This window comes from Cetorhinus maximus, chromosome 17 (genome assembly GCF_964194155.1).
Source record: "Cetorhinus maximus chromosome 17, sCetMax3.hap1.1, whole genome shotgun sequence".
Classification (NCBI taxonomy): Eukaryota; Metazoa; Chordata; class Chondrichthyes; order Lamniformes; family Cetorhinidae; genus Cetorhinus; species Cetorhinus maximus.
Window position 1 is genome coordinate 94,099,633 of NC_135895.1, and position 25,800 is coordinate 94,125,432.

General features: G+C 44.4%; 1 protein-coding gene across 1 annotated transcript in view; it reads right to left on the bottom strand.

Annotated features, from left to right (window-relative positions):
* The window catches only part of ddr2a (discoidin domain receptor tyrosine kinase 2a), a 173,691-nt gene extending 161,985 nt beyond the window's left edge, over nucleotides 1-11,706 (bottom strand). The window contains exon 1 of the mRNA XM_078561603.1: nucleotides 11,566-11,706. The gene's annotated coding sequence lies outside the window, so the exon portion shown is untranslated. The remainder of the gene's footprint in view (nucleotides 1-11,565) is intronic.
* Nucleotides 11,707-25,800: the final 14,094 nt, after the last annotated feature.

Sequence of the window (25,800 nt, forward strand, 5' to 3'; positions counted from 1 at the left end):
ATTGAACTTAAATTCCCAGCTGGGATTTGAATACAGGTCTCCATCTCATGAGCCTCAGGGCTGCTAGTCAGATAACATAACCACTGTGTTACCATACCCTACATTGCTGTAGTAATACTAAGTACATGGTGGAACAGCTTTGCTATTTCAGCAATTTCAAATTTTACATTGGATAATATTACAATAGGAAGAAATTAAGTGATTAACTTTTTTGTTGTTAAAGAGATGCTACAAACAAATTGTTCTCCAGCCTCAGGCTAAATAAAACAATTAAAGCTCTACTGGCTAATTACCCATTGTTTCCTTAAACCTACAAATTAAATTAAAATAATTTAGTGCATAATTATTTGTTTTTGCCTCCTTTATGCTCTGTTTTCCTGCTCAGTGCCCACATGCAGGCATGTCCTTTCTTTTATATACATGCTTTAAATTTGCTCTTTAAGAATGTCAGGCCTTTGGATTAATTGCCAGATTTTAAACACCTATTAACTGGATGCGAGGTGGAACAACCACCGTGCCTTTCCCCTTTGACTGTTTACTGGCTTCAGTAATGAACCTTGCATGCAAACCCACGTCTCAAGGCATCAAAAGCTTAAAGGTTAGAGGGGGTTATCAAGCCTCCTGGGCATTAATTTAAATTTCAACCAACATTTCACATAATCTAGTCCGGTGATTCAATACAGCATTGAGACATTACTGCATTGTTGGTGGAGATGGCATTGCTGCGAAACAAAGAGAACAAAGAACAAAGAAAAGTACAGCACAGGAACAGGCCCTTCGGCCCTCCAAGCCTGCGCCGATCATATTGCCTGTCAAACTAAAACATTTTGCACTTCGAGGGTCCATATCCCTCTATTCCCATTCTAGTCATGTATTTGTCAAGTTGCCTCTTAAACACCACTATTGTACCTGCTTCCACCACCTCCTCTGGCAGTGAATTCCAGACACTCACTACCCTCTGCGTAAAAAAACTTGCCCCGCACATCTCCTCTAAAGTTTTCTCCTCTCACCTTAAATCTATGTTCCCTAGTAATTGACTTTTCCACCCTGGGAAAAAGCTTCTGACTATCTACTCTGTCTATGCCACTCATAATTTTGTAAACTTCTATCAAGTCGCCCCTCAATCTCTGTCACTCTAGTGAGAACAATCTGAGTTTCTCCAACCTCTCCTCATGGCTAATAACCTCCAGACCAGGCAGCATCCTGGTAAACCTCCTCTGCACCCTCTCCAATGCCTCCATATCCTTCTGGTAATGTGGTGACCATAATTGCATGCAATATTCCAAGTGTGGCCTAACCAAGATTCTATACAGCTGCAGCATGACTTCCCAGCTTTTATACTCAATACCCCTGTCTATGAAGGCAATCATGCCATATGCCTTCCTGACTACCTTATCCACCTGTGTTGCCACTTTCAGTGACCTGTGGATCTGTACACCTAGATCCCTCTGCTCGTCGATGCACTTAAGGGTTCTGCCATTTACTATATAAGTCCTGCCTGTGTTAGACCTTCCAAAATGCATTACCTCACATTTGTCTGGATTAAACTCCATCTGCTACTTCTCCGCCCAAGTCTCCAACCGATCTATATCCCGTTATATCCTTTGACAATCCTCTTCACTATCTGTAACTCCTCCAACCTTAGTGTCAGTCTGCAAACTTACTAATTAGCCGAGTTACATTTTCCTCCAAATCATTTACGTATTCAATAAACAGCAAAGGTCCCAGCACTGATCCCTGCGGAACTCCACTAGTCACAGCTCTCCATTCAGAAAAACACCCTTCGACTACTACCCTCTGTCTTCTGTGACCAAGCCAATTCTGTATCCATCTTGCCAGCTCACCTCTGATCCTGTGCGACTTTACCTTCTGTACCAGTCTGCCATGAGGGATCTTGTCAAAGGCCTTACTGAAATCCATGAAGATAACATCCACTGGCCTTCCCATCGTCAATCATCTTTGTCACTTCCTCAAAAAACTCGATCAAGTTAGTGAGACACGAACTCACCTTTACAAAACCATGCTGCCTCTCACTAATACGCCCATTTGCTTCCAAATGGTAGTAAATCCTGTCACGAAGAATCTTCTCCAATAATTTCCCTACCATTGACGTAAGGTTCACCGTCCTGTAATTTCCTGGATTATCCCTACTACCCTTCTTAAACAATGGAACAACATTGGCCACTCTCCAGCACTCTGAGATCTCACCTGTAGCCAGTGAGGATACAAAGATTTCTGTCAAGGCCCCAGCAATCTCCTCCCTTGCCTCCCTCAGTACTCTGGGGTGGATCCCATCTGGCCCTGGGGACTTATCCACCTTAATATTCTTCAAGACACCTAACACTTTCTCTTTTTTGTTCTCAACATGATCCAGGCTATCTACACACTCTTCCCTAGACAAAACGACAGCTAAGTCCTTCTCTTTGGTGAATACTGATGAGAAGTACTCATTTAGTATCTCTCCCATTTTTATGGCTCCACACAGATTCCCACCTCTGTCCCTGAGTGGGCCTATCCTTTCCCTGGCTACCCTCTTGCTTTTTACATATGTATAAAAGGCCTTGGGATTTTCCTTAATCCTGGTTGCCAATGACTTTTCATGACCCCTTTTAGCCCTCCTGACTCCTTGCTTAAGTTTCTTCCTACTTTCTTGATATTCTCCACAGGCTTCATCTGTTCCCAGCCTTCTAGCCCTTACGAATGCTTCCCTTTTCTTTTTGACTAATCTCACAATATCCTTTGTTAACCAAGGTTCCTGAAACTTGCCATACTTATCCTTCATCCTAGCAGGAACATGCCGGTCCTGAATTCTTATCAACTGACGTTTGAAAGCCCCCCACATGTCAGTTGTTGATTTGCCCTCAAACATCCGCCTCCAGTCTAGATTCCTCAGTTCCTGCCTAATACTGTTATAATTAGCCTTCCCCCAATTAAGCACCTTAACCCGAGGACTCCTGTTATCCATATCCACCAGTACCTTGAAACTTACTGAATTATGGTTACTTTTCCCGAAATGCTCCCCTACTGAAACTTTGACCACCTGGCCGGGTTAATTCCCTAATACCAGGTCCAGTATTGCCCCTTCCCTAGTTGGACTATCTACATATTGTCTCAGGAAGCCCTCCTGGATGCACCTTACAAATTCTGCACCATCCAAACCCCTAGCACTAAGTGATTCCCATTCAATATAGGAAAAGTTAAAATCACCCACCACAACAACCCTAATGCTTTTACATCTTTCCAAAATCTGCCTACATAGCTGTTCCTCAATCTCCCGCCAGCAATTGGGAGGCCTATAGTAAACCCCCAACATTGTGACTGCACCCTTCCTATTCCGGAGCTCTACCCATATTGCCTCGCTGCATGAGCCCTCCGAGGTGTCCTCCTGTTGTATAGCTGTGATATTCTCCTTAACCAGCTGTGCAACTTCCCCACCTCTTCTACATCCCTCTCTATCCTGCCTGAAACATCTAAATCCTGGACCGTTTATCTGCCAATCCTGTCCATCCTTCAACCAAGTCTCTGTAATAGCAATAACATCATAGTCCCAAGTATTAATCCAAGCTCTAAGCTCATCTGTCTCGCACTGAAACAAATGCATTTCAGACCCCCAGTCCCACTGTGTTCAGTAATTTCTCCCTGCCTGCTCTTCCTCTTAGTCCTACTGGCCATATTCACTAGTTCCCAGTCATTTATTTCACCTGCTGACCTATTGCTCTGATTCCCACCCCCCTGCCATACTAGTTTAAACCCTCCCAAGTGACACTAGCAAACCTTGCAGCCAGGATATTGGTGCCCCTCCAGTTTAGATGCAACCCGTCCTTCTTGTACAGGTCCCACCTGCCCCGGAAGAAATCCCAATGATCCAGATGCTGGAAACCCTCCTCCTACACCATCTGTTCAGCCACGTGTTTAGCTGCACTATCTTCCTATTTCTAGCCTCACTGGCATGTGGCACAGGGAGTAATCCTGAGATTACAACCCTAGATGTCCTGTGTTTTAACTTTCTGCCTAACTCCCTGAACTCCCGCTGCAGGACCTCGTCACTCTTCCTGCCTCTGTCGTTAGTACCAATGTGTACCACGACCTCTGGCTGTTCTCCGTTCTCCCTCCCCCTTCAGAATGTCCCATACCCGATCAGAGACATCCTGGACCCTGGCACCAGGGAGGCAACATACCATCCTGGTGTCTCTTTCATGACCACAGAAGCGCCTATCTGAGCCCCTGACTATAGAGTCCCCTATGACAATTGCTCTTCTGAACTTTGACCCCCCCCTGCTGAACAACAGAGACAGCCGCGGTGCCACTGCTCTGGCTGCTGCTGTTGTTTTCCCCTGATAGGCCATCCCCCCCAACAGTATCCAAAACAAGAGGGGGACAGCCACCGGGGATTTCTGCACTGACTGCCTGCCCCTTCTAGCGGTCACCCATCTATCTGTCTGTACCTTGGGTGTGACCACGTCTGTAAAACTCCTGTCTATGAATGCTCCTAAGTGCATCCAATTGCTGCTCCAACCGATCCATGCGGTCTGTGAGGAGCTGCAATTGGGTACACTTCCTGCAGATGTAGTTGTCCGGGACGCTTGAAGCGTCATAGACTTCCCACATCCCACAGGTGAAGCACTTCACCCCAGCAACTGCCATTTCTAGAACTATTTAATAAATTAATTTAAATCTAATAACTGCTTATTGACTCCTTATTAACTATACGTTCCCTAGATAAAGGACTAGATTTCTACTATAAATGCTAAATTCTAAGGACAGGAATCCCCTGCTTCTGGTCTAAATACCCTCTACTTATTAATTAAGTGATTCATTTATTTGGTTTAATTAGTTTAAAATGTTTTAGTTTCAAATTCAGTGTAGATTCCCTACCAGCCAATCAGGTCACAGATTTACCGTGACACCACTTATAATTTTTTTTTTTACATTTAACTGAGCTCCTGTCTGCTAACTCAGGTTGATGTAAAATATCCCATTTCTTCCTGAAACAAGCCCACATAGCACTCTTGGTGCTCCAGTCAAAATTCTTCCCTCAGCCTATACCCCGTTTACAGATTATCTGGCTGTTCATGCATTTGCTGTTTGTGGGGTTTTCTTGTGCACAAGTTGGATTCTGCTTTTGCTTAAATAGTAACAATAGCTGGAGTCCAAATGTAATCTATTGCCTTAAAGCGCATTAGGAGGCCTTAATAATGTAAGGTGGCAAAATAAACGCAAGCTCTTTCTTTCTTATTGCAAATTGGCCATTTTTTTTTTTAAACAGGATTAAGTGAAAAAACGCATATCATTCTCAGAGACATAGGCTGGCATTTTCCATCCCAGCCTTGGCCTGGAAAATCCCAGCCATATTATTTCATTCATCTAATTTTAATTCATATAGCAATGAAATTAAGTTTGAAATCTATGTGGCTCAAACTGAGTTTGGTTCATGCATGAAATCACGCAGTTTAAATTAAGTTCCAACATTTTTCAGAATCAAGTTTTCAAATACAACATTGTTTAGTTTGCGAATATATTCAGACTCATAAGTTCACTTTTGAACCTATAATATAATTGAAGAGAGAGGAGCTGCGTTCTGCCCTAACAGTTCTGCAATGTGATGCCTCATTCTACTGAGTTCCTAATCGCTGATGTAGTATGGGGGAACACTACCATCTCAGTAGGGAATAGGCACCATTCCATACATGTAAGTGAGGGGGAAAGAACTCAGAAGTTGCTATCTCTAGACCCCATCAGCCTGCTTTCTAGTAAGGGACAGAATAATAAGACTCATACACATAACTAAATGAATATTGATGAAGCGGCAACAACTTAATGCATTAAAACATCCTACGGTATTCCACAGGAGTTTAATCAGACAAAATTTGACACTGACTCAAGGTAATTTGATCTGAAATGTATTAATGTAGAGAAAAAAGAAAGAACTTGCAGTTATACAACAACTTTCACAATTTCAGGACATTTCAAAGCACTCCAATGAACTGCTTTTGAAACATAATCACTATTGTCATGTTGCAACCATGGCAGCTAATTTGCAAACAGCAAGATCCCACAAACAGCAATGAAATAAATGGCGAGATCATTTGTTTTTAGGCGTTGGTCACAAGATAAATGTTGGCTGGGATATTGTGGGAACTCATTTTCTCCGAGTAGTGCAGCAGATGATTTACGTCCACCAGATGATTTACTGCCCTGTACCTCAAAGACAGCATCTCCAACATTGTAACCAAAGACACCAATCTTTCTGACCCAGATGCAAGAGCGCTGGGCCAAGGCTGACAGTGCTGTCCAATTCATGTGATTGGTCTGAATTAAATATCAGACCCTGCTTTCAACTTTTTTTCTCACTCGCTATCAATCACAGTTCCCTACAAATCTATCAGATCATTTTATCTGTTCTGGATCTACAAGCACTTCCTGTTCTAGTTACTCAGTCTATAATGATTAACAGAAAGCCTTGCCAATTATTCTTATAGCAATCACTTGATATCTGGATCAGGAAATCCCAGTTGTTCCAATAACGCGGTTGTGGTGGTCTAATTGATTGCTATGATTGATGGACCATAACAGGCTATTTAAAAAGGTAAATTGAAAGTATCCGGTTCAAATAACATGAATGTTACAGTATTCAGGTTTGAAATTATAAACCTAAAAGTAATAAAGTCGGTTTCATGTGAAGATTAATGCACATAATTTGATTTGAAAGTTTGAAATTCTATTACCATTTCGAAACGAACACATCTGGAATGAATTTCCAAATGCAGTAATAGTGAAATTACTATTTGAACAACTGATTGATTAGCAGGAGGTAAATTTAGGTTTAAATCTCCAATTGAATGAAATTCTCCGTCATCTATTGTAACACTAGAAAAGCTCCATGTGACAGAACGTCACTTTGAAACTGTAAAATAATATTTGTTCTGATAGCACAACTTTTCCAGGGGAACAGTTCGGGCAGAGTTAAGAACGAAATTTGTGCTAGTCGCTTTATACAATGAGCTCAAGCTGCATGTTATTCAGCCAAGTGTTGCCCACTCTATGGATATCATTCCTATTAACAGATTTTAACCCCAACTCATCTCTCCTGAAGTTCCTGTTTGATTCCCTCCAGCCTAGAGTCAGCTTTCCTCACAGCATTGAAGTAGTCCATGTTACAGTCACAAATCCCTTTTCTTGAACCCTTGACTGCCTCAGTCTCATCAGACTACATGTACGATATCAAGTCATGGATGATAACAACTTCCTCCATTTCATAATTGGGAATGATGAAGGTAGACATGCATCATGCACTCCGCTCCCTTGCCACTGACTCAGTGTGAGGTACTTTTAACCTAACTCACAGTGCAGAAAACCCACGGGATTGGGTGGAACATTAGTTTTACTCTCCACTAATCAATGAGTGTAAAACTAGCATTGCATCTGACCCTGTCAGTGCCGAGTGGCAGGTTAGGTTAAAATTGTCCTTCATATCATTCCTTGCCTCTGGGGCTAAGGAGGGAAATAGAGAGAGAGCACTAGAGGAAGTACTAAAGATTATTTCAATACAAAAATTTCAATGGCCCAGCATTTCATCCATCAATTAATTAAAAATTGAATCCTGCCCCATTGGGAAAACATATGAAGGTTGAGTAGATTTATGCACCAAACTCTTAACTGCTCCAGACTCTCAACATAGTGATATGGCAACTATGGGCAAAGAAATAGGGAGACTCCTTATCCAATAATGAGAAAGCAGAAAATGCTGCAAATATTCAGCAGGTCAGTCAGCATCCATGGAAAGCGAAACAGAATTAGTGTTGCAGGTTGAAAGAATTTTCTGTGTTTATTTCAGATTTCCAGCATCAGCCGCATTTTGCTTTTGTACTCCTTGTACAACAGTTGTTGCACATTTTTTCAAAAGACTAAGCTACTTTTCGAAACAAAGTTACAACAAGCCATTCATTTGTCCCTGTGAAGAAAACGTAAGAAATAGGAGCAGATGTAGAAGATTCAGCTCCTTGAGCCTGCTCTGCCATTCATTACGATCGTAGCTGAACTTATGCCTCAGCTCGACTTTCTCACCTGCACACATACCCCTTGATTCCCTAGGAGGTCAAAAATCTTTCAATTTCAGTCTTGAATATATACTCAACAAAGGAGCATCCATAACCCTCTGAGATAGAGAATTCCAAAGATTCACAACCTTTTAAGTGAAGAAATTTCTCCTCATTTCAGTTGTAGATGATTGCCCATTATCCTGAGGTTGCACCCCATATTCTAGATTCCTCAACCAGGGCAGAGAACCTCTCGGTGTCTGCCCTGTCAAGCACCTTCAGAACCTAGTATGTTTCAATGAGGTCACCTCTCACTCTTCTACCCCAGAGAGTATAGGCCCAATTTACTTAGCCTCTCATTATAGGACCCTTAAACCAAGGTCAAGCTGCCTAGTTTAAATTTTCCTTGACATTATGTTTGGCAGTTAATTGTCAGTCGCCATCACTGGTGCATTCTCCATGGCAACGCTTCTACCAATCTGAGTCCACTTGCCAACCAATCAGCACTCTCTTCACATACAGTATAAATTGTTGTTTTCCCCTTATATTGGTATTCTTATGAAGGGCCCTGATAAGTGCAAGATGAAATGCTTCAGCATGTCTCTTTTTTCAGCAATGCTCAAGTTCTGTACTACTAAACCACTATTCATTAATACTATAGATTGTAAATATCTGAGGCCCCAGCACAGATCCTTGTAGCACTCTAGTCACAGCCTGCCAACTTGAAAATGCCCCATTTATCTCTCTCTCTGTTTCCTGCCCATTATCAACTCCCATCCATGCTCATATATTATACCCAGCTCCATGACCCCTTATCTTTTGCATTAACCTTTTGAGTGGCACCTTATTGAAAGCCTTTTGGAAATCCAAGTAGACTACATCTACTGGTTCCCCTACTAGTTACATCCTCAAAATACTCTGATAATGTCAAACACTATTTCCCTTTCATAAAGCCATGTTGACTCTGTCTTAGCATATTATGATGTTCTAAGTGCATTGTTAAGACTTCCTTAATAATAGATTCTAGCATTTTCTGAGGACTGATGTCAGGCTAAATGGCCTGTGGATCTCTGTTTTCCCTCTCCTCCCGCTCCCCACAACCACCACCACCCCCACCCCCCGCCATCTTGAATAGTGGTGCTACATTTTCTAAACTGCTGAGACCATTCTACAATCTAGGGAATTTTGTAAAATTTGTTCATTCACTATCTCCACAGCTACCTCTTTTAGAACCTTAGGATGTAGGCCATCAAGTCCTGGGGATTTGTTAACTTTTAATTCCTTAAGTTTTTCTCTGCTGACATTAATTACCTCAAATTCCTCACTCTTTTTAGCCCCTAGGTTACCCTCTTTTTCTAGTCTGTAATTTGCATCCTCTCCAGTGAAGACAAATACAAAATATTTGTTCAATGTCTCTGCCATTTCCTCATTCCCCATGATGATTTATCCTGTCTCTGCTTCTAAGGGAAACAATATTTACTTTAGCTACTCTCCTCTTTATGTATTTGTAAAATCTCTTACAATCTGTTTTTATATCCCTGGCTAGTTTACTCTCATGTTCATTTTCCTCTTTTAATCAACTTTTTGGTCGCCCTTTGTCTTCATACATTAATTTATCCTTTGCACTTCAATGCACCATGGACTTTTACAGTCACCAGGTAAATACTGATTTCTAAAATCAAAGATTAATAAGTAAACAAAAAACTACGATCAGAACTGTCATCGACCTGAAAAGTTAACTCCATTTCTCTCTCCACGGATATTGCCTGACCTGCTAAGTGTTTCCAGCATTTTCTGCTTTTAATCAAAGATTAATAATGCAGCTGCTTTGGACTTGAATAGAGGATAAAAGACATTTGGCTTCCAATATTTCACAAGCAGCACTGACTCCATCTAACACTGATCCTGGCCAGAATTTGTGAGGTTAGTGGGCTTTTTTGGAAATTGCCCACAGAAATAATATAACCAGAGCCCATGTACCGCTATTAAATAGCTATAAAAGAAAACTGGGAAGGTACAATCTATACAGAACAGCCAATACTTGTCAGCACAAAAAGAACAACTGAGGAAAAGTAGATGTGGACTGGAAAAGTTATGAATAGATCATACAATGTTAATGCATGATCATAGCAATTTACAGCAGTCTGGGGATGGATACTAATTTGGAAGCTTTCCACTTCCATAGCTCCTGAAAGTACCTGGAAAATGAGTGTCATCTGCTTAGGGAGTTTCGCAGGCCCACATCGACCCAACTCCAGCCATTGTTCAGATCTATATTTTGGAACATTTCTACACCTGGATCTGGAACTACAGGCCAGGATTTTCAGGCCCCATCGTGGCAGGACGCCCCTCCCCACCCCACTGTGGGTGAATTGGCGGCTCAGCCAAAAATCCATTGACTTTCGACGGGACCGGGTGATCCCACCGGCGGGCGGGGCTGGAAATTCCCGCCCATGGACTTTTGGTCCAAAGCTAAATAGACTTGGGTGCTCAGAAAGAGGATGGAAGGGAAAATTATTTTATTCTTTCACAGGATATGGGTGTCACTGGCAAGGCCAGCATTTGTTGCCCATTCCTAATTGCCCTTGAATTGAGGGGCTATCTAGGCTACTTCAGGGGGCAGTTAAGAGTCAACCACAATGCTATTGACCTGGAGTCACAAGTAGGCCAGGCCAGATAAGGATGCCAGATTTCCTCTCCTAAAGGGCATTAGTAAACCGGATTTTTTTTACAATAATTGATGATATTATTATTACTGGTTACCATCACTAAGACTAGCTTTCAATTCCAGGTTTTATTAATTGCGCTTAAATTCCACCAGCTGCTATTGTGGGATTTGAACCCATGTCCCCAGAGCCTGGGCCTCTGGATTACTGGGATCAGTGACATTATCACTACACCACCATCCCCCCTATTAAAATAAACTAGCTTGCAAAACTGATTCTACATATGCAGAAATAAGAGCCCAAAGTACCACTATTAAACAGCTGTAAAAACAGCTGGGAAGGTACAATCTATATGGAACAGCCAATACTTGTAAGCACAATAAGACAACTGAGAAAAAGTAGATATGGACGGAAAAACTTCTGAATAGATAATGCAATATTAATGCATGATCATAGCAATGCACATTAGCCTGGCAATGGATATTAATTCTGAAGCTTTCCACTTCCATAGCTCCTGAAAATTAAGAGCCGATGAAACCTGCGTCTGGATACAGAGCATGCACTGAAGTTATCGGTGCTGTCGATGATCAGCTGGTTATGCCTGCCATGCAGACAGCAAAAAAAAAAGTTATATTTGAACCACAAAACATTTCTTTTTCCACATTGCATCAGTTTTCAACATTAATGTCTCCTTGAAACGAGAACTGCAAATGATGTGCTTGCTCTTCATTTTTGTTAGGTTTTAATGAGCCACGATTCACCCACCTTTTCAAAAAAAAGTAGCAAGACTTTCCCAGTTTAAACAAAAACATTAGAAAAGTCCAGTACAGAGCTGTCACGAAGGATTTACAAAGAAGACTTACCTTTGTGACAAAGATCACTTTCCTCGATGTGAACAGCTAGAATATTTTGTTTCTTGTGTGCGTGTACGTACGCCGACCTGTCTTTGGGCTGAAGTTTCTTAGAATTCCGTACTTTCTCTGTCATAAACGAAGCTGATGTAAGATGCCTGCAGGAAAAAAAAAGCTAACATTCTGGGCATTCTTGGGAGCTAGCCAAGGATCCCAGAATTCCACCAGTAACACAGGCTGTTTCAATTAGAGGTGCTGATTATAACCAATCACGGCAGTTTAGAGCCATTTTTTACTGGCCTGAGGGACTCTGCCTATTACTGACAACAAGCACTGTATGAAAAGTGCTGTCAGTCCACAGCTTCATTCTGTTATACGATTATAACTTTCCAAACCAAAAAAAAATACCCCTGACAGTAAAATGGGAAGGAAATCAAACTGCGACGTCAGCATTATAGTCCCAAATTTCACTTGTGTGGATTTTGGAATTAAACAGAAAATTTCTGACCTTCCCCCTCTCCCAGAATACATCTGCTGAAAGCAAGTAAAATGTGCTTTAAATTAGCCAAACTGTACTCAAAAACTCGAGAATCGAATGCACTTGTGTTTTGGAAACAAAACTCTTTTTGTCTAACTGCCATGCATGCTATCGAACTAAATCTGTCAATGATTTTGGCCCCAGTCTGTTGTGTAGATTGTCGTAATATTGAGGGATCAAAAATTATTTCACTTACAATGATTTCAAAAAACTGAACAATTTTACATTGAGGCTTCTGAGAGAACAGATTGTAATGGAAGCAAAAGGCCTGATTTTAACTCTCCAGACCTGGTGGGAACTGAGTAAGTGGGTGGACAGGCAGTTAAAATCATCCAGGAGATTTAACCACCTACATCTTATTCTGTTGCCTTTGTTTTATGTTTCCATCTGAGCAGAGGCAAGGGCACCTGCCTGAAGCCAGTGGGGCCTCTCATTTAAATATGCAGTTCAGGGTCTAATGATTCCCTTAGCCCCAAATGCTATTTTAACTGGTGGCCTGAGCTGGGAAGCTTTCCCAACAGATGAAGACTGTGAGAAGATCAATCACCTGAAGAAGCTCAATCACACAAGTTTTTTCCTTGTAAAACCAAGAAGTGAGGGGCCCCACAAGGAAAGGAAAGGTCAGGCCTCCTCTTTCCTCGAAACATTCACCACAAATGCAAGACTATGCTAAAACTGCCTTCCCTTCTCGGCCTTTTGGCTGAGATCAAGTGTTGCAGGGGCGACACCATGATCCTGCCAAGGCAAGGTCTGGATGGAAAGGCTATAACCAATCGAAATCCATACCGTGGGTTACCTATCACCGTCCGAGTCACGGTGAACAACAGCGAAGGAGGATCACCTATGGATCGGGACTTCTTCGCCAGGAGGATCCTGTTGAAGGCGTGCGGCTTCGAAGCTCCGGAGATCTACACCCTGCAGGACTTCCGCAAAGCTGGTTATTTCGACGTGACGTTCAAGCGGGTGGCAGACTGCGTCCAGCTCCTGAGGGTGTTCGAGGAGAAGAGAGACCTGCCGGAGATGAAGATCCTGACGGCGGAGCCGCACTTTTCTCTGCCGTTGCAACGGGAACGTGTGGTGATGGTGCATGTGTACAACCCCTTCGTCCCTGTCGCCGACGTGGTCACCTTCCTCACCAGGTACTTCGATAAGGTGGGGAGCGGCACCGAGATTCGAGACGACTTGGGGATCTGGACAGGCAAACGCCTGTTTAAGGTCACGCTAAAGACCGATGGTAAGGGAGCCATTTTCCACCCTCCTTCCAGTTTTGCTATCGGGGGAAACCGTGGCTACCTGGTCTACGCTGGGCAACCCAAGCATTGTCGCTCATGCGGCAAGGCTGGTCATGTGGCGGCCAACTGCCGCGCCTCCCTCTGCAAGATCTGCAAACAGGAAGGGCACCAGACAAAAGACTGCAAACAGGCCAAGTGCTGCAACCTGTGTGGCGAGGCAGGTCACCTCTACAGGACCTGCCCCAAACGCTGCCGTACTTACGCACAGGCAGCCAAAGCCGACGAGGGGGAAGCAGAAGAAATGTTTCGTGTCACTCCAACCACCAAGGCCCCCAGGGAGCTCAACGGGACAAAGGAGGACACAGAGAGAGACAAGGTGGAGAAAGAGATTGAGGCAACAGACAGCCAATCAGCAGCACTACCCCCAGTACCTCCCAGTCCTCAGGACAGCGAATCAATGGAGGAGGAGGCAGCAGTGGAAAAGCAGCAGGGGGAGTGGCGGACGGTGAAGAACAACAAAAGTAAGAAGGAGCGAAGAAGAAGCAAAGCCATTTCCCAGAGAAGCGGCAAGAGGCGTCTCCCATCCGACATGGATGACAAGGGCAGCAGCTCTTCGGAGGATGAAGTGCCAGGGCGGCACCGACAGAAGAGGCGGCAAAGCTCCAGGGCGTTGGAGGACGAGACACCCGAGCTCCAGAAAATTGGAGACAACAAGGAGACCAGCGCACCCCAACTTTGCCTGCAACCTGAGGAGGCCAGTGCACCACAGCCCCTGGAATCTGGGAGCAGTGAGGCAATCATCGCACCCCAGCTCCAGGAAGCCGGGAACGGCAACACCCCAGAGGGGGTGAGTTTTGGAGAAGCTTCTCCAGCAAAGGTCATCTCAAAACCCGCTCTCTACGTGAACCTCCAGATGCCACCTGAGCAGAACACTGCCAAGGAGATCTACCTCAGCCCATCCAAAGTGAAGGAATTTGAGCTCACTACGGGTATGAAGGAGCAGACTAAAGGTCTGGGACTCTCAGAGACAGTGGGTTTGGTAGGAGAATAAATGCTTTAAAATGGGTTTAAAGATTGTATCCATAAATGTGCGTAGCATTAAATCTACTACGCGATGTGTTGCGACCTTGGACTACCTAGCCAAGGTCAAAGCTGACCTGTTGTTTCTGCAGGAGTGTGCGATACCGCACCTCAGCTCCTACAGGCAATGGCCACGATGGTGGTCCCATGGGCCATCGATCTGGTCGGGCGGAAATGACTCTCGTTCCTCCGGCCTGGGTATTCTGCTGCGGGGAGGCAACTTCACCGTCTCCGAGGTTAAGGAGGTGGTGGGCGGGCGCCTCCTCGTAGCAGACGTAATGTGCAAGAACGCTCCACTCCGGTTAATTAACGTGTATGGCCCGGCACAAGGGGCTGAGCGGCTGGAGGTTTTTCAGCAGCTCCCACTGCTGCTGGCGACCTCCAGGCCGGTCATTCTGGGCGGTGACTTCAACTGCATCATCAATGCGGCTGGACGATCCAGCAGGGCCGGCAGCAGATTGGACGCTACGTCCAGATCCCTGATGGAAACAGTTAAGGATGCCAAGCTGCACGACGTCTTCAGCAACCCTGCAGACGGAGCGCAGCGTAGATACACCTGGTCGCGGCCAGACGGGTCCATTCGTTCCAGGATAGACTTCCTGTTTGTGTCCCGTGCATTCACAGTCAGATCCACCGAGGTCAAGCCGGTGTTCTTCTCTGACCACTGCCTCCTACTGGCGGACTGCCACTTGGAGAAGGACCTGAGGGTGGGCAGGGGGGCATGGAAGCTAAATGTGCAACTGCTGACCCCAGAGAACATTGAGGAGCTCAAGAGGGATTACAAAGGTTGGAGAACCGTGAAACCCCTCTTTGAGTCCCTGACACACTGGTGGGAAGCGATCAAGGGAAGCATCAAGAGGTTTTTCATCCTCAAAGGCACCCAGAAAGCTAGAAAGGAACAGAGGGAAATGTCCCGACTCCAGAAAAACATGCAGAATCTGCTCCGGCTGCAGTCGATGGGGGTCGATGTCAAGGAGGAGCTCCAAGAGGTGAAGAGCCAGCAAGCCTCGCACTTTGCCTCGGAGGCCTCCAAGATCATCTTCCGTTCCAGAGTCCGCTCCGTGGAGCAGGATGAGACGTGCTCACGTTTCTTCTTCCAAAAGGTACACAGAGAGAGCTCTGTGATCAGCAGCCTGAAGGAAGAAGACGGCTCAGTAAAGTCATCACGGTCCGACATTCTGAGGATCAGCAAATCCTTTTATGCCGGATTGTATGACGTGAAGCCCACGGACAGCACGGCCTCCCAGTCCTTCCTGTCCTCTATCACGGAGGTCTTAGACGACAGTACGCGGGAGAGCCTGGACAAACCGCTAACTCCTGATGAACTGACTAAGGCCCTTGAGTCCTTCGAGAAGAGTAAAACTCCCGGAAGCGACGGCTTGCCGGCGGAGTTGTATTCGGCTCTGTGGGACTTGATCGGCCCAGACCTGCTAGGAGTGTACGAGAGTATGCTCCTGGCCGGCAGCATGTCAGAATCCATGAGGAAAGGCATCATCACCCTCATCTACAAGCACAAGGGGGAAAGGGAGGAAATTAGAAATTGGCGACCCATTTCACTGTTGAATGTGGACTATAAGATTCTGTCCAAGGTCATCGCCAATCGGGTCAAATCCGCTCTGGAATTGGCGATTCACCCTGACCAGACTTGCTCTGTGCCAGGCAGGAAGATCTCTGACAGCCTGGCGCTGCTCAGGGATACGATTGCCTATGTACAGGACAGGGGTGTGGATACCTGCCTCATCAGCTTGGATCAGGAGAAGGCCTTTGACAGAATATCGCACACCTACATGGGGGATGTGCTCTCCAAAATGGGCTTTGGGGAGGGAATTCGAAATTGGATCCAACTGCTCTACACTAACATCAGTAGCGCAGTCTCAATCAATGGGTGGGAAACAGATAGCTTTCCGATTAAATCTGGAGTCAGACAGGGCTGTCCTCTCTCGCCTGTTCTTTTCGTGTGTTGCATAGAACCCTTTGCCGAGTCCATCAGGAAGGATCCGGGCATAAGAGGAGTGACGATCCCAGGCAGTGGAGGCACTCAGGTAAAAGCCTCCCTGTACATGGACGACGTCGCCGTCTTCTGCTCGGATCCGCTGTCGGTGCGCAGACTGATGCACATCTGCGACCAGTTCGAACTGGCCTCGGGAGCCAAGGTAAATCGTGGGAAGAGCGAGGCCATGTTCTTTGGGAACTGGGCTGACCGATCCTTTGTCCCCTTCACTGTCAGGGCTGACGGCCTGAAGGTGCTGGGGATATGGTTCGGAGGGACCAGGGCATGCGTTAGAAACTGGAAGGAGCGAGTGGCTATGGTGAAAAGGAAACTGGGCATGTGGGAGCGACGCTCCCTCTCCATTGCGGGTAAGAACCTGGTCATCAGGTGTGAGGCACTCTCGCTGTTGCTGTACGTGGCGCAGGTCTGGCCCATTCCAGACTCCTGCGCGATGGCGATCACTCGAGCCATCTTCCGCTTTATCTGGAGGTCGAAAATGGATCATGTCCGCAGGGACGCGATGTACAAGCCTCTAGATAAAGGGGGAAAAAACGTGCCCAACATCGCCCTCATACTGATGGCCACCTTTGTGTGTGGCTGTATCAAGCGGTGCGTAGACCCTCAGTACGCAAACACCAAGTGTCACTACGTGCTGAGGTTCTACCTGTCCCCGGTGTTGCGAAGGATGGGTCTTGCCACGCTGCCGCGGAATGCTCCAAGTAGTTGGACCGTGCCGTACCACCTGTCCCTGGTGGAAAAATTTATGCAGAAAAACACCTTTGACCACAAGTCCATCAGGCAGTGGTCAGCACGTAACGTCCTAGAGGCCCTGAGGGAAAAGGAGAGGGTGGACCCTGTGGGATGGTTCCCCGAGCAGACTGTCAAAGTCATTTGGCAGAATGCCTCATCGCCAGAACTTTCCAACAAGCACCAAGACGTAGCTTGGCTGGTGGTGAGAAAGGCCCTCCCCGTCAGATCCTTCCTACAGGCCAGGAGTCTCACCCCCTCTGCACGTTGCCCTCGAGGTGGCTGTGGTGGGGAAGAGACCGTTGTTCACCTCCTTGTGCCTTTGCAAAGAAAGTCTGGAGAGAGATGCAGTGGTTGCTGTCGAGGTTCATCCCGAGCAGTTCTGTGACACAGGACTCTGTGCTCTACGGGGTGTTCCCAGGGACACACACCGAGACAAACATCAACTGCAGCTGGAGGATCATCAACTCGGTGAAAGACGCGCTTTGGTCTGCCCGAAACTTGTTGGTCTTCCAGCACAAAGAGTTGTCCCCGACCGATTGTTGCGGACTGGCACAATCCAAAGTCCAGGACTACGTGCTGAGGGACGCACTAAAGCTTGGGGCAGCTGCCGCAAAGGCGCACTGGGGAAGGGTCGCTGTGTAAGACCTTTCTGCCACAGCGCACTGAGAGACTGGGAACTGTTTAAATCCCCTCGGGCTGTACAGCTCAAAATGAAAGGCTGTAAATGATTGTAATATTGTTTGTACTGATGCACCTGGTGATACATTTTGTGAAAGTTTAACCTGGATTGTACCCTTGTAATGGTGTTTTTGAAATGGTTTGGAATGTGATCGAAGATATTTTATGAATAAAGTATATTTTTGCAAAAAAAAAAAAAAACTGCCTTCCCTACAGCTTACCTAGTGCTGGCCAATGTTCCTTCCAATGCTGGCCAGGGACCTCCTGTCACCGACAATTATGCTTCCACTCGCTGGAAACAGGCAACTGAGCAAATACACAAAGATGAGATTCAGGGAATAAAATTGACTAGACTACAGTTGCTGAGGTCATGGGTTTTGGCACTCACCTCGATCCCCTGCCTGCCTGATTCCCACTCCAGGTTAAAATTGGGCCTCATGCATTTACACTAAGGGTACTAGCATGCTCTACTTGGATTGAGACCACTAATTGATATAATTTCCACACAGCCAGCACTCTCTTTAACTTTGCTATACAGTCTTCAAGAGATGTTGAAAAGCTTAGTCTTCATTGTAAATATTAGTGGGTCCATGGTTATATTCATGGTTGCACCTCAAGCTGCACTGAGGACATCAAAGTGCCAGTTTGAAGATGGTAAAATGGAAGTTGAGAGGGAGAGACAACAGCGTCAGGGTGAATTAGAGGGGTAGGGGGGAGGGTGAGGCAGCATATAACTGAGGAACAAGAAATAAGAAGAAGAAGCAATAAGTGCCAGCATGAAGCTAGAGGGGAGGCAAAAATGAGAGTGTAAAAGTGGGAGAAGAATGACAATCTGAACTGTGTGTATTGGAGCAGGAGGTGGGTGGGGGGGTGGGTGTGGGGTGATGGGGGGGTTGGGGACGGCAAGGAATGGGCGTTTGTGGAAGGACAGAAACTTGAAATGTATCATCTTTAATTAGGAGGAGAGGGAGAAAACTGCCACTTTAAAAAAAAGAAAGACGTGCATTTAAATAGCATCTTTCATGACCCTAATCAGACCATCCTCAACTGCTTATCAGCCATTGTAGTGATTTTGAAGTATAGTCACTGTCATAATGTAAGGAAACATGGAGGCCAGCACGTACACAGCAAGACCCCAAAACAGCAATGAGATAATCTAGTTTTCCATGTTGGTAGAGGGAGATCAACTCTGCTCTTCTTTGAAATAGTATGATGGGATCTGAGATTGGTGTGGAGAGAGTAAGAGTGCTAAAACATCTAAAATATGTGAAACGGGTGAACTCAGCTAGACCCCGTCCTGCCTTAAGCAGGTTCAGAAAGATGGTAGTCATATGTGGCCTTTTATATGTGGCCCACAGGCTTCATGATGATTGGTCCATGAAGAAAAACTGTTTGGATTGCCAGTTTTCTACAATCTGTTTTAACTTCCAACATCAGAAACCCATCCCTTCTCCCCATTGTATCAGTGTAGCGTTTCTAGTTCCCACACCAAGAAACCTTAGTGGCTTCTCTGAATGAGACTGACAATTAGAGCCCAATTATGGGCAGTTTTGCTCTGGGGACTCAGAGCTATGCTGGGACTGACTAGAGTGCTCTTACACAGAAACTTTACGGCCAGTAGACAAATGAGGCTTTATCCGATTAGATTGATTCATACTCAAGTGCCAGAGATCAAAGCATAATGTGCTAACGGTACCACCCAGTCCCCTTTGAAGATTACCTTTGAAGATAAAAACAGCAGAATTTATTTTGCCAAGATGCTTTGCTAATCTTTCCCCACCCCCTCAGAATGAGTTTTGAAAGTTAAATGAGATGATGCGTTGATTATAACTGACTGCCACAAAGACAGATTGATTTTTTTGGCAGCAATATTTGCAGAGGGAGCATTTAAGCTTAATTCTAAAGGCTAGGGGCATTTAGTCTAAAGTGGTCTTTTGTTTAGGCAAATACATATGTAATTTTCCTTGAATTATAGGCTCCTTAGCCTCATTATGGAATTGGCTGTTCAGAAACTCTGGCCTCTTGAGCACCCCCGATTTTAATCGTTCCAACATTGGCGGCCGTGCCTTCAGCTGCCCAGGCTCTAAACCCTGGAATTCCCTCCCTAAACCTTTCCATCTCTTTGCCTCTCTCCTGTCCTTTAAGATGCTCTTTAAAACCTACCTTTGCAATGAAGCTTGAGGTCACCTGCCCCTAATATGTCCGATGTGGCTTGAGGTCAAATTTTGTTTGATAATGCTTCTGTGAAGCACCTTGGGATGTTTTGCTACAATAAAGGGACTATATAAATGCAAGATGTTGTTGTTATTGCTACTTGTTAATGGGAATGTTTCAACACTCAGTTCAAACACCGGCCCAGAATTTCCATGTGGCTAATTGTGCCCCTGCTACGCCAATCAAAAAGATTTGCACCCAGATCTCTGAAGAGGTAGTTAGTTACACAAGTGCTCATTTGCATACCTTTTGGAGTCACCCTTAGCATAAATCTCATGCAAAAGATCTGCAATTAGCTGCATGCATGCATACTGTTGGACAGTATTTAAGAATGCTGCTTAATTTATACACATCATACCAGACCAGGGGACAACCAGATAAGGAAGGAGCAGGTCTTGGCCGCTCAGATGATTTTGCTGCATTAATCTTTTCCGAGAATGTTTAGAGCAGGAAAAGCAGCATCGAGCAGCCTGACAGAGTCCCAGAAGATGCAGAAGATGAAGAAACCAGAACTTACCCAACTGTGACCTCTAAATCCTCCTAGATGATATTGAAGACAAAAGCACAGAATCCTGTGCCTTAGCATCAACAAAAACCATTACTCATGCTACCTGGGGAGAGGCAACACCAGTGCTGACGGCCAACTCACTCAGAGTTGTAGAAGAGTTTCAAGAGAAGTTTAATGACCTCACCAGAGCAGACTAGGTAATGCATTGGGCACACTTGGGCACCAGACTTACATTCTTAAGTATAACTAATCCTTCACAGTTGCTGCAACACAGCATTTTGCATAATAATCGCCTACATGCCCCAAGCAACAACGATTTACATGCTACCTATAATTCCTTCCTTCACTTTAACAATGACACATATAAGAGCATAAGAAATAGGAACAGGAGTAGATCATATAGTCCCTCGAACCTGTTCAGCTATTCAATATGATCATGGCTGATCCTCTGCCTCAACTCCACGTTTGCCCATTTCTCATATGCTTTGATGCTCTGAGGCATCAAAAATCAGCGTATCCCAGCCTTGAATATACTAAATGATCAATCCCTTATCGTGAGGCTGTGCTCCCATGTTCTGGATTCCACAGCCATTGGAAACAACCTCTCAGAGTCTACCATTTACAGTACAGTACAGACATGTCATAGTATGAACTTTCAGTTGGTACTTTGAAAAATTAGACACAAGTTGTTAAGATGGCTGCCACAAATCATATGACTTTTGGCACTTGGACTACAGAGAGTATTAAGTCTTCAGCGAAGACCTAATTAAATATGGACAAGGTGAGGGTACCTCTCAGCTATCTGTGGAATTTACACACCTTGTTGTTTAAGGATGGGCCAACCCCTAAAGGTTTTGGAGTTTCCAGGCTGCCTGTCTCCATGTGTCCTACTAAACAAAAGGAGAGATCGAAACTCAATGGCCACGATCAACTTTCCATTGTACTTCAATGGCCTCCCCTACCCAAACTAGACTGGGTGGACCTCAAAAGTGTCAACCCAGTGGTCTTGTGATCCAAACTTGTTTCAGGGTCTGCACCTTTATTAGTCCAGGACCCAGCAGAACCATCAGAACCATCAGTCATCAACCAGTCAAAGTACTTAAACTGTTCCAATTTCAAAGTTCACCTGAGAAAGATCCTCCTCGATATTCAACTACAAGAAATCTCACAATCTGCTGTGAACCCTTCACTCTACAAGAGCTTCACTTCAACTTTAAATCCTCGAATACGTTCAGGAAACCACAGGTGGGAGGTGCCAGGTGGGAGACTGCAAATCATAAATCAGAGACTGAATTAACTGTGATCTATATAAGTACACTATCTTTATCTGTATTCAATCTTTGTGTTTGTGTGTGTGTGTGTGTGTGTGTGTGCACGCGTGAGACTGAGTGTGTGATGTTGCGTTAATTCGAGCAAATGTGTGAGAATAAATGACATTCCTTATTTTTAAACTCAATAAAATTCGCTGCTGAATTGTTTAATTGGAATACACACTGTTATTATCCTAGACCAATCTTTTGGTAAGATGCAGTTAGGGACCAATAATGCTTTGTTTAAAGTAGACATGGTTTGAGATTAAAAACACTTGCTCAGAGACTAAAGCCACAAGATTCCATAGGTTTTGAACAAACAAAAATAAACTTTACTATATGAGGTCAGAAAGATAAAAATAGTTACAATATCTACCCTATACTCTGACATTCAGGGTAAATATGAGATACATGTGAATTAACAGGCAAACGGTGGTCGAACACACCACTCTGCACAATAATTGACAGGTGCAAACAAGAGAGAAAACATGAACTTCTCAACAATGCACCCAGACTTCAGTAAACATTGTGAGTCAACCAATCATGTTGAAACTCTGTCTCTGTCATGAGGGATTCCAGTCTTCACTGAAGATCTTGCCTTGGGATTCTCTCCACAAACTGTTCCAACTTGGGCTGCCTTAAGAATGGCCCAACTCGTAGGGCTTCAATCTCATCTCCCAAGGCTCCATTCCCCTGGATTCCCCAATCTGCACTCAAGCGCCAACTCTCAAGCGCAACTTCAGCTCTTTGGCCACACCGAACTGAACACTACTGTTCCAAAGGGGTACCTTTGCCCCAACAGCACACAGCGCGGGGTCACCAGCCTCCTGCTGCCTTCTTGGATCTTCAGGGCTTCTCCTGAGCCCTTTTCATTTAAAGTCTGCTAACCACAGCCCTTTTCCTGCTTTTTAACTGAACTGGGACTTGTTCCCTGTCTGGAACTCTTCTTTTGTTCCCTCTACATTTCCCCTGCCTGGGACACTTGTCTTCAATGGCGCTCCACTCCCAGTCACATTACATGGGTTTTTGCACAGTTTTCCCTTTCTGCAAAGACATGCTGGATCCAAAGAACTTAAAAATGCTGAACTATTCATGTGCAGCCCGCTCCCCATCTGTGTGTGCATGGAAACTCTGAGGTGTGTCGGGACTTGGAGTTCCAGCTTTCAACATCCAAAGCAAGTCTGGCTTTCATAGCAACACTCCAAGAGTAAGAAAAGACAAACCACTTTCCATACAAACATACTGATTACAGGCAGTAAGAGAACACATACATTCTGTCTGTGGCACTTGTCAAGCCCCTTCAGAATCTTGTATGTTTCAATTAGATCATCTCTCATCCTTCTAAGAGCCAGAGAACATAGGCCCAATTTACTCACCCTGTCATCAAAGGATAACCCTCTCAGCCCAGGAACCTAGTGAACCTTTGCTGTACCACCTCCCAGGCAAGTATATCCTTCCTTAGAAACCAAAACTATGGGTCCAGGTGTGGTTTCACCAAAGCCCTACACAATTGTAGTAAGACTTTCTTGTTCATGTGTTTCAGTCTCCTTGCAATAAAAGCCAGCATGCCATTTACCTTCCTAATTGCTTTTTGTACCTACATGCTAACTTTCTGTGCTCCTTGTACAAGTAAACCCAAGTCCCTCTGAGCATCAACATTTACATGCCTTTTAAAAAATATTCTTTTTTTCTATTCTTATTACCAAAGTGAATAACCTCATGCTTCCCACAATATACTCCATCTGCCACCTAGTTTCCCATTCATTGAACCTGTCAATATCTCTTTATAGTTTCTTTGTGTACATTCACATCTAGTTTTGTATCATCAGGAAATTTAGATATGTTACTCTCTGTTTCTTCAGCTAAATCATTAATATAGATGGTAAGTAGCTGAGACCCCAGCACTGATCCTTTCGGCACTCCAATAGTTACAGCCTGTCAACTTGAAAGTACCCCATTTATACCTACTCTCTGCTTCCTGTTGTCCTTTAACCAATCCTCCATCCTTGCTAATATATTACCCACAATACCATGAGCCATTATCTTGCATATTAACTTATTGTGTGGCTCCTTATCAAATTCTTTTTGAAAATCCAAGTATACTACATCCACTGGTTCCCGTTCATCTACCGTATTAGTTACACCTTTCAGTTACAAGCTTTCCTCTTGCAGGAGGAAATGGTCACTATGTTGGGCAGAGACAGGCCATCAGAGGAGGCACCATAGCTGTAAGTCACTCATGGCCTTTAAGGAGAGGTATTGGAGATCACGGGAAGGCAATCTGCCCTACTTCACCAGCATCTTGTCGGAGCCAGGTTAATGACTGAGCACCCTCATTGCCACCCTCATTGTTGACATCGCCGTGTAGAAAGGACTTTCCACACAGGTCTCTCTCTGCTTATTCCTAAAGAGGCAAAGGTCAGCTTCTATCTCTTTACCTGTAAATCTATCACATCAACAGGTGAGCAGAGGAGAGGATGATGGTGGTGCTGAAGAAGAAGATAATGTCAACTTCAGCCCATCTGCCCTGTGTTCCTCTGCCCTAATCTTCTGCAACTCATCACCTGGTTCACTCAATTCTTCACTTCCAGGCACCAGCTCAGATACTTTCACCCAAGGGTAAATTGATAATGTTAGTGAGGGTGTGATACTGGGCGATTTGCAAAGAATGGGGGAGGGGGGAGGTGGTGCTGGAGGGATGATGAGAATGAAGCTATACCACTTTCCTCCCAAAGGCTGTGGAGAAGGTTACTCATTGCTTCAGAACTGTGCAACCCAGAAGTTTGACAAACATCATATCAAATGCAGGCTCTGAGGTCCACCATCGAGGAGGTATGGCAACTGATAGGTGTGATTTTCAAGTCTGCAGTTCTTATTTTTTTTTAACATTTTAGAAGATTTGTTTTCATTGCAGAAATCAATGGCAACTTCAGGGATGTTTTCAGCAGGTCTTGAATACACTTCCAAAAGCGGTGGAAGCAAATTTATTTACAACTTTCAAAACACCATTGGATATGTAATTGAAAAGGGAAAGCTTGAAGGCTGTGTGAGAAAGAACAGGGACATGGGACTAATTGGACAGCTCTTACAAAGAGGCACAGACACAATGGTCTGAATGGCCACCTTCTGTGCTATATGATTCCTTGATGCTTTTTGTATACTTCTTACCATTGGCAATCCCTGATGTTGAGGATGCTGGGTTTAAGTGAGATGTCAGTGTTGGCTGTGGGTTTGCAGATGGCTTATGATCCTTATCTTAGCCTGAGATAGGCTAATATACACTTCTAACATGAAGAAAATAGCAAGCAAATTATCCCTCAGTAAAATTATAATGAAACAAAGACAAGTGTGTCAAAAAGTCATTGTAATATATAATTTTATTGCTTTGTGGTTATTATTTTGCCTTTGATGTTGTGTAAACATAATCCTAGGAGTTATGGTTAAAAAGACAGTGTTTAGAACACGAATTAAAGACCTCAAGTTGCGCTATGAAAGGCTAGGAAAATAAATTCTCAGCTTCTCAAATCTAATTGCTTAGAATTACTTTCCTTGAAAATAGGGCCGATTATTTTGATTTGAAAAGAAATGTTGTGATTGAAGATAAATGATGACTCTCTGGGGTAGATTTTCACTGGAATTTGAGATTTCATTGCACTCAGTGATTTTTGCAATTTCTTTTTAAAAGAAATGTAAGAAGCAGCATTTTCTTCATCTTATCAACTTTCTGACAATTTAATGTCAGAAGCACACTTCACATTATAATTTTACCCTTATCTTTGTCCACCCCTAATTCATCTATTTTTATGCAATCCCAGTTTCCAAACGCAACCTCTGTAATGTGGAAAGCTCTTTCTGGGAAAAGGGGCTTTTACCAGTAGGTACAGGGCAAATGGAGCCCAGAGAATTATGGATAATAGAACTCAGCAGCCGCTGGCCTGCTTTTTGCC